Below are 14487 nucleotides of genomic sequence, written 5' to 3'. Positions count from 1 at the left end.
TCTCTCTCTCTCTCTCTCTCTCTCTCTCTCAAAAAGAGGCGCCAGTGATACCCAACTGTAAGTACCTTGCACACGAACGCACATGTTTGAGATTGTTATTTCCAGTTCTTGGCCCTGATTTACCATATAATGCTTCTACACAGCAACGACTAGAAATCATATGGTTAGATAAATGTGTGTTGTATAAGAACCAGTTCAGGAAATGTAGTGGTCACCTGTTGGCTTTATCATGCAACCAAGTTATCATACAAGTATTTTCATCTACACAAGCCATCCAGTACCCTGGAGGCACTGCTCGTGGACCAATTAAGCACACTAACTTGGTTCCACTCGACCAACATGTTTGAACTCCCTGTTACTTTGATAAAATTTCCACCATGTTGTCACTCTCTTTATTATTTTTACTGTGTTTTCAGTCTTGCTTATCAACACCTTAGTTCCTCTGTGGAATCATGATTATAAATAAAATAAATTATCTAAACTTAATGTTTATGCCGATCAATATGACAATCATGGAAGTGTACTAACAGTGTTCTCATGCTTATGCTTCATCCGGGGGAGTGTGCTGACAGTGGAGAGTTTTTCTGTTGTATAATTGGTTTGCACTTCATAGTACATACTATTTCAGTACATTTTAGGTTATGGCAGTGTGTTGATGCATATGCTTCATTTAGTATGTTGCAGGTTTATAATTTGCGGCGGCCACCCTGTGGGCCCTATGGTGCGAGCGGAGCCGCCTTGTGTTCCGGTACGACGCTCTCCCTGCATCTGTTGTGGCTCGCTTAGTTTCGGATGAGCTCCACTTTTGGTACCTAGCGGGTGTTGTGAACCTAAACTTGCGAGAGTAGGCTTAGACTCCCGGCAATGGCCGTCCCACCCTCTCCCTGGTTAACCCTCTCTATATAGTGTTTTCCCCCCCTGATCAATGGATACCAACAGCTCTCCTGTTGGACTTCAAAATAATAATAATAATAATTTGCTATCCTGTACAGTGTGTGTTTTCCCCTGATCCATGGATACCAACAGCTCTCCTATTAGACTTCAAAATAATAATAATAATAATTTGCGATAACACGCCCTCCCTCTTCCTCGACCTCCCTCCTAGACTTTTGTCTTGCTTCTTAATCAACACCTGGGTATTTATGGGGGAATATAGCTTCTTTGGTCAAATTATCTGTCCAACAGGAGAGATAATTGCTTGCTCTATATTTTTCAGTCAATGCGTGCCGAGTCCACTTGGAACTGAATATGCACTGTTTTCTTTGAAACTGAATAACGGTGGTTGAAATTTAGTTTCATTTGAACGTGCTACCCCAAGTATCATCAATTCATGATGGCTAATTTGTTTTGGTTCTTGATGAATCGGACCTGGTCCTGATTTTAGAGTTTTTATGTTATTTTTCGGCTTATTTGAGCCATTATTGTTTCTGTTTAACACAGACAATTGTAGCTGCCCTTTTTTATTCAGAAAAATGGTCTTGATGTCTGTGGTTTGGTTAAACATTTTCTCAACATATCTCTATTTGTTAGTCTAACTCGCAGAACATCCAATATAGTTTGTCTGATCCAAGCTAAATGTTGGTTGTTGCTATGGTTTGTGTGCAGTCTATTTTTCTTTGATCTTGGTCATTAAAGATGTGACAAGAAAGAATTTTCAAAAGGTTTGATAATCTAGAATGCTCATATGGAGTTATTTGAACCAGTTCTTTAGTATCTACTGGGACCAGATGTATCGGAAAAATTTAAAATATACCAACAATAGGAGTTGACCAATAATGCTGAATTGATTCAGTCTTCAGGCATTATGCACAACTTCCACCATGTTGAACATAATATATGCTTTAATGCTCCTGTGCACTGCTTTAATGCTTCTGCTTGTTTGTCTGAATTTTGTTGTTGTTCATTAATTTCTTGTCACTTGCTGTTGTCCGTAAGGGGGAGTTGGATCCATCTTGGATAACCATTCCTGATGATGGTGACAAAATCGATGCCATTGTTCATGCTGTACACAAAGATGTTCCTACTAAGTATTCTGACGTTGATTATCTAAAAGAAAGAGCAATTCTAACACCAACGAATGAAGTAGCTGAAAAAATAAATGAGTGTGTTCTATCTTTAGTGCCTACCAGTGAGAGAGAGTACCTAAGCTGTGATACTATAGGGAATTCAGCTGACGCGGTTCGTAATCAGGACGCCTTCTATCATGTCGAACAAACCATCGTTGTAAATATTGTCGTTGGCCCTTTCTGCCTTCTCTCCCTCCTTATGACAATCTCTACTCACTGTAAATGCCGCTCGGCCATGCTGTTTAAACTATGCCTTGTCGTTGCTGTTACACTGTGTGTGCCTCCTTATATCTTATATTTACTGTGGGCTTGCTAATCTAAAAGCCCTTCTCCTTCATCGGTTTACCTCTGAAGGCAAACATCACGTTTCTTCCTGTTAATTCCCTGCTGCACTTCATCATTCTAGGTTCTTGCCTTCTTCGCATATAGATAGGGACTTACCAGGAAATCAAAGCCAAGAATTGCCAGATGAATTTAATGTTAAACACAGAGAAGGTCGATTTGTTTTTGTAAAAGGCCTGCTAAGATCCTCTTCCTTTATTTTCTTTCCGGTCTTACCTGTGTGCTTGGTATAAAGAAATACACAGGTTTCACTTATCAGCAGCCAAAAATATAGGTTCAAAAGCTTATTATTTACCTTGCTTTGGTTTTGCCTCCGCATACATATAAAAAATAACAGTTTTTAGTCATATTCACGTCTGTTTTTGCCTAAGCAAAAAGAAAACATAATCAGTTTATATCCCACTCTGGCTATCAATTTTCCTATGTTTTCAGCCACAAGTTCCTTGCTGCCCTATCATCTTCATCTTGTTATTTGGTTGCTGCTACGCAAACTGTGGTGATTTACTGCCTTCTGATCTTCTCACTACTCAATCAAGGTCCTTTCTGAAAAGCTTCAGGACGGTATGAGCGCTAAAAAGCTCCACCTTGTTGTTGACGCTGTTGGACTTGGTAAGCTTGATGAAGCCGAGGTCCATAAGAAAAATATTATGCCGTCATCCTATACCGGTGGGCGTTGCTGTATAATTGAAAACTTTCACGCCGCGATGACTATTTCCTGAGCCCAAGCCTCGCCTGATATAATCACAACCTTCATGTGTAATCCAAAGTGGCCTGAAATAATGGAGAGTCTTGAACCTGGGCAAAAAATAGTCGATAGGGCTGATATTACCGTTCGAGTATATCGCATGAAACTGCTTGAGTACCTACAGAAGATCGGGACCAGAAAGATGACCATGCCCAGTGCATTTTCTCTCCTTTCTTTGTTTTTCTTACCCATGTTTCTTATTTTTCATGTTTTTTCGTTTACCCTCCTGTTTTCCAGTTCTCTACACCATAGAGTTTGAAAAGATGGGTCTTCCACACGCACGTGTCCTTGTTTGGCAGGAGAAGGATAATGACCGGGTGGTCACACCAACTTTCATAAATTCTTTTGTTTCAACTACTGTTAGTATTTCTATCGGATTTACCGTCCTCTCTTTTTTTTCCACTTGCATGGTTCCCAGTGATTAGCTTGACTCTATCACAGGGATCTGAACTGGCCGGCGTTGCTGCTATGCACTTACTAACACCATGGAAACTGGACTTGCTCAACCACCTAGGCTTAAGAGGTACGACCTCTCTAGGCAATGAAGCGTAGTTCCCTGTTAGCTACCAATCCTGACTGGAAATACATGCATGAATCATAAAACAAAATAGTAATAAGAAACCCTATGCAATCAAGCTTCTGTTCTTATAGCAATTACAGTTTTGATACCTCTGTTTCTTTATATCATCTTGTTGGGTTTCTGTTTCTCTTCATATAGGATACATATATGTGATTCTCATGTGATCCTTTTGCTGGAAACTTGCTAATCTTAGGGGTGCTGCTACTAGTGTAAAAAAAGTTTTATCGGAAGAACTAAAGTAGTAGCTAATCCAAGCATTGAAGAAGTGACACAGAGGTTATGCTATATTGGCATGAAGTCAGAGCAGCGCTAAATACCACACAAGATTTCTGGTGACCTTCAGTTTATATGTACTAACCAACAACAGCCACCTCTTGTTTCGTATCAATCAATCCAGTATCTTTGCCCTTTTGGCGTTGCTCTGAGCAAGATATGTATAGCCTTTAGATTTCCATTTGTGTATGATATTGCATGTACACTTTAGACCTCGTTACTGTCTCCGTGGTCAAAAGAAGCTTGTGATCACTTGTTTTATATATGTAATCAATTGCCCTTCTACTAATATTTTCAAAAGACTATTTATATATGTTTACACCGTTTATAGAAAATCATGACATTGCCAGCAACAATTGTTTATTTCCATATGTTTTAATCTGTCTCTAAATATTTTTATGTGTATTCTTTCAATACTTGGCTTGATCTCGCTCTTTGCGCCATCGGTGCAACGGGTCATCTAGTGAGGATAAAAATGAAAGGAACTCAGTCAGTCGATCGGGTAGCCATTGCTTGCTACTAGTAATGCAACATTGTCAGGGGAACAGGGGTCAGTACTTCTCATTTTCTGTATATGGAGACTCACTCCATACTGGATCATGAAAAGAAATGTATGGAGAAGGGATACCAATGAACAAGAAAAATCCACGGAAATGAGGAAGGAAATTCAGGAAAATCAAACTAAAACTAAAAGTAGTCCTCATCTCAGAAAAATATTCAAATACCAAAAAAATCAAAATATTGTTGAAATTTCATGTGCCTCGCCTTGGGTGTATGCCAAAAAAAAATCAAAATATTATTCAAATTTAATGGGCCTCACCTTGGGTACAGAATGCCCAAGAAAAAAAAATGAGAAAGCGCTTTGTAAAGCATTTTTATTGCAAGTTTTTTTTAAAGTTTAGACTTTAGGTTTTAGCAAACCTGCAAGACTTTCAATTATATGTAACTAACGCAATTGTTGTATAGGATGAAATGCACCACTTTAGTTTATAACGACGTCAATGTTCTCTTAAATACTACAGTATGTTTTATGAATTAGATCCTCCCCACCCATGTGGCTCGCCATCTGCACCTACATTTAGGTCACGGTTCGGTTTAAAAAAAACATTTAGGTCACGGAGGAGGCCTTGTGGCACCAGTAGGACTACATATAGCCAAATCCAAGCAATGGATTGAGTTCGCACGTCTGGCTCTTCGATCCTGCACGGAGCTATGGCACGAACCCTTCTGATGCGTTATGGCACACGTGTAGAGCAATGACACCTATCTCCTCGATGGGCATGACGAGGTGTGTGTAGAACAAGGTTGGGGACTACTAGAGATAGATAGGTGCAAACATGGAGTAGAGCACAACTTATGAGTCAACTTCTCGGTGAACAAGGTTGTCTCTGCGGTGTCAGATATGAGCGCCTCCAGTGCATGACAAGCGGTGTGTAGGAGGGCTTAGGAGTACCGGAGGGGTATGGTAAGCGATGGTCGGATCTCTGTGCATTATGATGCACGTGGGTGCCAACCGTTTCCGCATCTCCAAGGTTTTGCATTTTGCTACGCATTACTTGAAGGTTTAAAGTTACTAGCAAAATGCTCGTGCGTTGCAACGGAAAAAAAAGCCATCCCTCATGCACACACCAACGACATCAGCAAATTCCTTTAAATGTTTCACGGTAGTACATCGCAAACAACATGATAAATGGTTTTGCGCAACAAAATAAGTATAAGATGTTTCTTAAGTGTACTCAAGGTGTTTTCAGCTTAATAGACAAAAGAAATATCTATGCCGCTACCTGTTTACGCCTTTTTTTTCGTTCTCCACAGTGATGTCCAACAAATATAACATTAGAATATGAAAATAGCAAAGTACATTTTTCAAATTCATGAACATTTTCATGTATTTTTTTGAACCAATGAACTTTTTTTCAATCGACGAACATATTTTGAGTCAGAAACATTTTTTGAATTGATAAAAGAAAATTATAAGCCAGCCATTTTTTGAATCATTGAACATTTTTGGAATCGGTGAACATCTTTTGGAAATGCATGAACATTTTCCGAATTCATGAACATTTTTTGAATCAATGAACTTCTTTTGTAATTGACAATCACTTTTTCGTGTTTTTGAACATTTAAAAAAAATCTTGAACATATTTTGAATTCACGAACATTTGATTCAATTTCACGAACATTTTTTGAATATGTAAATTGTTTTCAAAAATCATGAACATTGTTTTTAATCCATAAATTTTTTTATTATTTCTGGAATATTTTTTTTCATACATTCAGAAATAAAAATGATACTTGGATTTTTTGTGGAAATCCTGAATTATTTTAAATAAGAAAATATAAGAACAGAAAAAAAACGAATATCGAATAACCAGAAAGAAACCGGAATAAAGATCAAAGGGCGTCCAGACTCGCTAGTGGGCCAGCCAATAGGGCGCGCTGGCTGTTAGGTGTTGTGGAAGACAATGGTGCCAACAAAGGTGAGAATGTTTCTTTGGAGATTAGCAAAAAATTCGTTGTCAACAGAGGATGTGAGAAAGAACAGAAGCATAACTACCGGAGATAGTTGTAGTATATATGGTATGCAAGACTCGTGGAGAGTGGAGACATAGTCTAATAGAGTGCACGATGGCAAGATGCGTTTGGGCGTTAGTAGACCCGCTGCTGTTGGAGCATTTGATAGCTACAACTGAACCAATAGCTAGGAATTGGTCGTTCTCAATGATGGAGGTGCTATCGCATGACGAGTTGACTTGCTTAACAGTTACATTGTGGGCAGTCTGGACGGCGCATAGAAAGCTTATTCACGAGGGTATACACCAAAGTCCGTTGTCTACTCATCAGTTTATAATCAGATTCATTGAGGAGCTTGAACAAGTGAAGGAAGTTTCGACATCGAATGCTAAAATTGCTCCTACCGATAGAAGACAAACACTAGTAGAAAACAGGGCTTTGGTTGGGGCCTGGTCAGCCCATTAGGCCCGGTTCTGTCACGATGCGCCCACGGGGCCGGCCGGGCCTCGGGAGGTATTTGTCCCGGTTTCTGTGGACCCATTTGTCCCGGTTCTAGGTACGAACCGGGACCAATGGACCTCACTCCTGGCCCACAGCCATTGGTCCCAGTTCGTGCCTAGGGAAGGGGGTCCTTCAGTCCCGGTTCCAGCCACGAACCGGGACCAATGATTTGCCTATATATACCCTCGCCCGCGAGCAGAGCACTCCACTGTGTTTTGTTTTTTCTGGCTGGCGAGGGGAGAGCTTTGTGGTGCTCTAGCTCACCTCCTATGCACATGAAGTGTTCAATGAAATGCCCAAGCCAACTAGTTAAGCTTTCTCCTCTCGAAGCTTGACCTCCAAACTCCATTTTCCCCGAGATTTGTCTAGGTTTAGCGGTCCATCACGCCCCGTCCCCGTCTTCACCACCGTCGATCGTCCGCGCCAATCTCGTCGCCGGCCCATCGTGGTGAACCTCGTGTTCTTATCTTATTCTGAAAGGAAAAAAAATTCTTACTTTAAATAGATACTTGTCTAATTTTCTTACTTTTATTATTGCTTGTTATTATATAGTGTGATGGTTTTGGTATCTGCCCCCGTCGGCCCTCGTCCTGGCTATGATTTGGATGTGGTATATATATTATCTTTTATAACTATTTGGTTCATTTATTGTTTATGACAATTATGCCCATCAAGTTGACATAGATTTTATTTATCTAGGAGGTAGTCGAATCGGAAATTCCAACCGACCCTATTGTCGAGAGGTTAAATTTAGTTGAAGAAGAAAACAATTACTTGAAGGAAAAAAATTGAGGAGGAGAAGATGATATTGGAGTTGCATGTTGCGGATGTCGTCGATGATCACAAGGTCAAGATGGATGCAATGCGATTGAAGATTAGAAAGATTAGAAAATATGCCATTCATACCGAGGCTTGGTATCATTATGATGTTGGATCAATTGTTACCTTGGTTGTGATTATGATCGCATTTGTTGTTGCATTGAAAGGTTTTACATAGTTTTAATGTATGGTTTAACTAGATGCTCTGGAGAGCTATATGTTGTTCAATTTGAACTATGTATGCACTTTGGTTTTAATGTGATGATGAACTTCTATTAATTTGGTCACTTATCTATCCATGTGAATCTGGAATGGTTTTTGACACACATAATTATATATAATGCACGCAGATGAACCAACAATGGATGTACGGTGACAGACACACCTCCGAGTACATTAAGGGCATGCATAATTTTCTCGAAGTGGCTGAGGCAAACAACCAAAGTGGTTTTATGTGTTGTCCATGCCCTAACCCTCTCAACTTTTTTGCACATGCTATGTGGGTGAAATGATGATACCATGCCAATTTTCAACCTTTTCAGAGTTCATTTGAAATGCTTTTGAATTTCAGGGTCTTATAGCTCAACATAATCAGTAAATGCATGAAAAATAACAAATGAAGTCAAAAAGGATTGAAAATTGATGATGTGGCTTTGAATGGTGCATTTTGAACACACAAAAAGTCTGGGTTCAAATAAGTTCATAAAAAAATGAAATCCCTTTGTAACAGATGAGTTTCCGTATGAAACCCTGATACTTCAAAAGAAATTGTCCGTTTTGTACACGAATAGCTCAAAAAAAATCAGTAAATGCATGAAAAATAACAAATGAAGTCAGAAAGGGTTAAAAATTGATGATGTGGCAAAAAGTATCAAAGTATTTTCTGTTCAAAACATTATAAGCAAAAAGAAAATAAAATAAATAAGTAGAAACAAAGTAAAATAAATAAGTAGAAACAAAATAAGCTTTAATAAATAAGTAGAAACAAAATAAAATAAAATAAAATAATAAAATAGCAATAGTAAGCATTTTGTTGTAAGTAGAAACAAAATAAAATAAATAAAGCAACAAAGAAAACAAAAAAGTGCCACCTACTGGGCCACCACGGCCTGAATACGACTAGAAACCCAACCATGAGCCAGGATTAAGGCCCAGTAGGCCCACAAGCACAAAGTGACAGGTAGGCCCGAAAGCCTGCAGTTGAGAGGAGCTCGAGAGAGTGGGCACAGCAGCGCTTATAAACCACTCTCAAGCTCCCTCAGCTAGCGAGGTGGGACGAAACTTTTGGCTGCGACGCGAACAGCACAAGGCCTTTTGGCCACCAACGATGGAAAGTGTCAAGATTAATGTATATGCTAGGATCTCTATGGATCACAACAAAGGTGCAGCCGCATCCATTTGCGATGACAACAATGGGGATCACCTGGGCTCGTCAACACTAGTTGTTCAAGGTCTTACTTCTCCAACAGTGTTGTAAACTATGGCATGCAGAGAGGCACTAGCACTTGCTCATGATCTCGGTATGCAACACCTTTATATTGCTTCAGATTATAAAGGGTTCATTAACCATATTCGTGATGCAGTTGGAGGCGTGGATGGAGGAGTTATCAAAGAAATAACAGAGTTAGAATCTATGTTTAGTTCGTGTGTTTTTGCTCATGAAGCTCGAGCTTACAATGTTGAAGCCCATAAGATGGCTAGGCTAGGTGTTACCCTACCCCAGGGTAGACACACATGGTTGGGTATTGCTCACGTCTTATTTGTAATCCATGTAAACATTGCCATAGATGAATAAAACCTGCCTTCTTTGCTAAAAAATAGGTGTTCACGATTTATAAAAGGGAAAAGGGGAGAGCTAGTTGGGTTCGAACCTGGGTCTCTCCGGTCTCTATCGGAAGAGAGAACTTGCCAACTTGTCATTTCTATGAGGACTGCTACTAATTGAATCAACTGAAAGCGTTTTTTCCTTATTTATTATGGATGGTACGGTGGGTAATTTCGGTGATGTACGGGCAGAAGCAATAGCCGTTTTACTATTAGGTAGAGACTTTAAAGCACGGGGTGCAATAATGTCTTGATGGGGATAGATAATTCTGTTGTGATCGATGCTATACGTCTGAATGAGGGACATTCTATGTCAGCTTCAGTTTTAGATGATCGTAGAGAGTTATTATGTGAGTTTGGGAAATTTACTATTGAGCATTGTAATAGATGATCAAATGTACTAGTTGGTAATGACCTAACTGAGCGGGGGCGTGCAAACACCCCTTCTTTATAGATAGATGCATCTCCAGGTACTATCGTTAAATTTTAGCAGACAATGTAAGCACTATTTGAGTTTAACAAAGCTAGTTACCAAGGTCTTAAAAAACAGTGATCACGTCGACAAAATATCCTTTTAAAAAAAATCCAAATACCAAAGAAATTCAAAATATCCAACGAACACCACCAATCCCATGTAAAATGCATGGTGCACCCGCCCAACAAATGGAATCCCAGTCGCGCCGAGCTCCAAATCGAATATAAAATTCCCCAAAATCCCACACCTCCGTCCACCGTCCTCCCGCCGCTGGACGTGCCCGACCCGTTGTTGGTCGTCGCCAGCGCGGGCCCGCACTCACCGTCGCTGCAGGAAGAAGCAAGAGAGACCCCTTTGTCCAGTGTCTCCTCTGTCTGTCCTCCTCCCACCAGAGTAAGGAGTTGGTCTTTGCCGCCCGCATTCACTGCCGCTGCAGGAACCAGACTGTCACGCCCAATATGCGATACTATCCTAAAGAGACTCGAAGGTCCCCTCAAGGATAGAACCGCATATTGAAACGCTTTTGCAAGGTGGATATCATTACATCAACATTACAAAATAGATGGGGATACATACAAAAGGCATACAATGCCACACGAATACACCATCATCTTACAAAAGAGCACCATCCGACTACGGATGAAACACAAGCAGAAGCTCAAACGACATCCACCCTGCTAGCCCAGGCTGCCGACCTGGAACCTATCCCATGATTGAAAAAGAAGCAGAAGAAGAACTCCAAACCAAGCAAACATCGCTCTCGCGTCATGATCGTCGCATAACCTGTACCTACAACTGTTGTTATAGTAATCTGTGAGCCATGAGGACTCAGCAATCCCATTACCATGGGTATCAAGACTAGCAAAGCTTAATGGGAAAGGAAGGGGTAAAGTGGTGAGGTTGCAGCAGCGACTAAGCATATATGGTGGCTAACATATGCAAATAAGAGCGAGAAGAGAAGCAACAGAACGGTCGTGAAGCTAGCAATGATCGAGAGGTGATCCTGAACTCCTACTTACGTCAAACATAACTCAAAAACGTGTTCACTTCCCGGACTCCGCCGAGAAGAGACCATCACGGCTACACACGCGGTTGATGCATTTTAATTCGAATCAGGTGTCAAGTTATCTACAACCGGATATTAACAAATTCCCATCTGCCACATAACCGCCGGCACGACTCTCGAAAGTTTATACCCTGCAGGGGTGTCCCAACTTAGCCCATGATAAGCTCTTGCGATCAACGAAGGATATTCCTTCTCCCAGGAAGACCCGATCAGTCTCGGAATCCCGGTTACAAGACATCTCGACAATGGTAAAACAAGACCAGCAAAGCCACCCGATGTGCCGACAATCCCGATAGGAGCTGCACATATCTCATTCTTAGGGCAACACCGGATGAGACATCCTACGAGTAAAACCAGACCTCGAGTTTCCCCGAGGTGGCCCCGCAGTCTACTCAGTTCGGACCAGCACTTAGAGAAGCACTGGCCCGGGGGGGGGGGGGCTAAAATAAAGATGACCCTCGGGTTAATTACTCCCAAGGGAAAAGGTAATAGGTGGTAGGAAAATGGTAAAACTAATGTTGGGCCTTGCTAGAGGAGTTTTATTCAAGGCGAACTGTCAAGTGGGTCCCATAAATCACCCAACCGCGTTAGGGACGCAAAATCCGGGAACATAATGTTGGGGAACGTAGTAATTTCAAAAAATTTCCTACGCACACGCAAGATCATGGTGATGCATAGCAACGAGAGGGGAGAGTATTGTCCACATACCCTCGTAGATCGTAAGCGGAAGCGTTATGACAACGCGGTTGATGTAGTCATACGTCTTCACGATCCGAGCGATCCAAGTACCGAACGTACGGCACCTCCGAGTTCAGCACACGTTCAGCTCGATGACGATCCCCGGACTCCGATCCAGCAAAGTGTCAGGGATGAGTTCCGTCAGCACGACGGCGTGGTGACGATGATGATGTTCTACCAGCGCAGGGCTTCGCCTAAACTCCGCGACGATATGACCGAGGTGGAATATTGTGGAGGGGGGCACCGCACACAGCTAAGGAACAAACTTGAAGATCAACTTGTGTGTTCTAGGGTGCCCCCCTGCCCCCGTATATAAAGGAGGGAGGGGGAGGTGCGGCCGGCCCCCTAGGGGTGCGCCTGGAGGAGTCCTACTCCCACCGGGAGTAGGACTCCCCCTCTTGCCTTGGTGGAGAAGGAAAGGGGGAGGGGAAAGAGGAAAGGGGGGCGCCGCCCCCCCCTTCCTTGTCCTATTCGGACTAGGGGGAGGGGGCGCGCGGCCTGCCCTGGCCGGCCCTCCTCTTCTCCCTCATGGCCCACTAAGGCCCATTAACCCCTAGGAGGGTTCTGGTAACCCCCCAGTGTTCCGGTAAAATCCCGATTTCACCCGGAACCATTCCGATGTCCAAATATAGGCTTCCAATATATCAATCTTTATGTCTCGACCATTTCGAGACTCCTCATCATGTCTGTGATCACATCCGGGACTCCGAACAAACTTCGGTACATCAAAACTTATAAACTCATAATAGAACTGTCATCGTAACGTTAAGCGTGCGGACCCTATGGGTTCGAGAACTATGTAGACACGACCTAGAACTATTCTCGGTCAATAACCAATAGCGGAACCTAGATGCTCATATTGGCTCCTACATATTCTACGAAGATCTTTATCGGTCAAACCGCATAACAACATACGTTGTTCCCTTTGTCATCGGTATGTTATTTGCCCGAGATTCGATCGTCGGTATCTCAATACCTAGTTCAATCTCGTTACCGGCAAGTCTATTTACTCGTTACGTAATGCATCATCTCGCAACTAACTCATTAGTCACATTGCTTGCAAGGCTTATAGTGATGTGCATTACCGAGAGGGCCCAGAGATACCTCTCCGACAATCGGAGTGACAAAACCTAATCTCGAAATATGCCAACCCAACATGTACCTTTGGAGACACCTGTAGTACTCCTTTATAATCACCCAGTTACGTTGTGACATTTGGTAGCACCCAAAGTGTTCCTCCGGTAAACGGGAGTTGCATAATCTCATTGTTACAGGAACATGTATAAGTCATGAAGAAAGCAATAGCAAGTGCTAGGCTAACGGAATGGGTCATGTCAATCACATCATTCTCCTAATGATGTGATCCCATTAATCAAATGACAACACATGTCTATGGTTAGGAAACATAACCATCTTTGATTAATGAGCTAGTCAAGTAGAGGCATACTAGTGACTATATGTTTGTCTATGTATTCACACATGTATCATGTTTCCGGTTAATACAATTCTAGCATGAATAATAAACATTTGTCATGATATGAGGAAATAAATAATAACTTTATTATTGCCTCTAGGGCATATTTCCTTCAGTCTCCCACTTGCACTAGAGTCAATAATCTAGATTACACAGTAATGATTCTAACACCCATGGAGTCTTGGTGCTGATCATGTTTTGCTCGTGAAAGAGGCTTAGTCAACGGGTCTGCAACATTCAGATCCGTATGTATCTTGCAAATCTCTATGTCCCCCACCTGGACTTGGTCCCGGATGGAATTGAAGCGTCTCTTGATGTGCTTGGTCCTCTTGTGAAATCTAGATTCCTTTGCCAAGGCAATTGCACCAGTATTGTCACAGAAGATCTTCATTGGTCCCGATGCACTAGGTATGACACCTAGATCGGAAATGAAATCCTTCATCCAGACTCCTTCATTTGCTGCTTCCGAAGCAGCTATGTACTCCGCTTCACATGTAGATCCCACCACGACGCTTTGTTTAGAACTGCACCAACTTACAGCTCCACTGTTTAATAAAAACACGTATCCGGTTTGTGATTTAGAATCGTCCGGATCAGTGTCAAAGCTTGCATCGACGTAACCATTTACGACTAGCTCTTTGTCACCTCCATATACGAGAAACATATCCTTAGTCCTTTTCAGGTATTTTAGGATGTTCTTGACCGCTTCCAGTGATCCACTCATGGATTACTTTGGTACCTTCCTGCCAAGCTTATTGCTAAGCACACGTCAGGTCTGGTACACAGCATTGCATACATGATAGAGCCTATGGCTGAAGCATAGGGAACATCTTTCATTTTCTCTCTATCTTCTGCTGTGGTCGGGCATTGAGTCTGACTCAACTTCACACCTTGTAGTACGGGCAAGAACCCTTTCTTTGCCCGATCCATTTTGGACCTTTTTAAAACTTTATCAAGGTATGTGCTTTGTGAAAGTCCTATTAAGCGTCTTGATCTATCTCTATAAATCTTGATGCCCAATATGTAAGCAGCTTCACCGAGGTCTTTCATAGAAAAACTTTTATTCAAGT

Source organism: Triticum dicoccoides, chromosome 6B (assembly GCF_002162155.2).
Source record: "Triticum dicoccoides isolate Atlit2015 ecotype Zavitan chromosome 6B, WEW_v2.0, whole genome shotgun sequence".
Classification (NCBI taxonomy): domain Eukaryota; kingdom Viridiplantae; phylum Streptophyta; class Magnoliopsida; order Poales; family Poaceae; genus Triticum; species Triticum dicoccoides.
The sequence above is the reverse complement of the archived record's forward strand: the minus strand, read 5'-3'. Positions refer to the sequence as shown.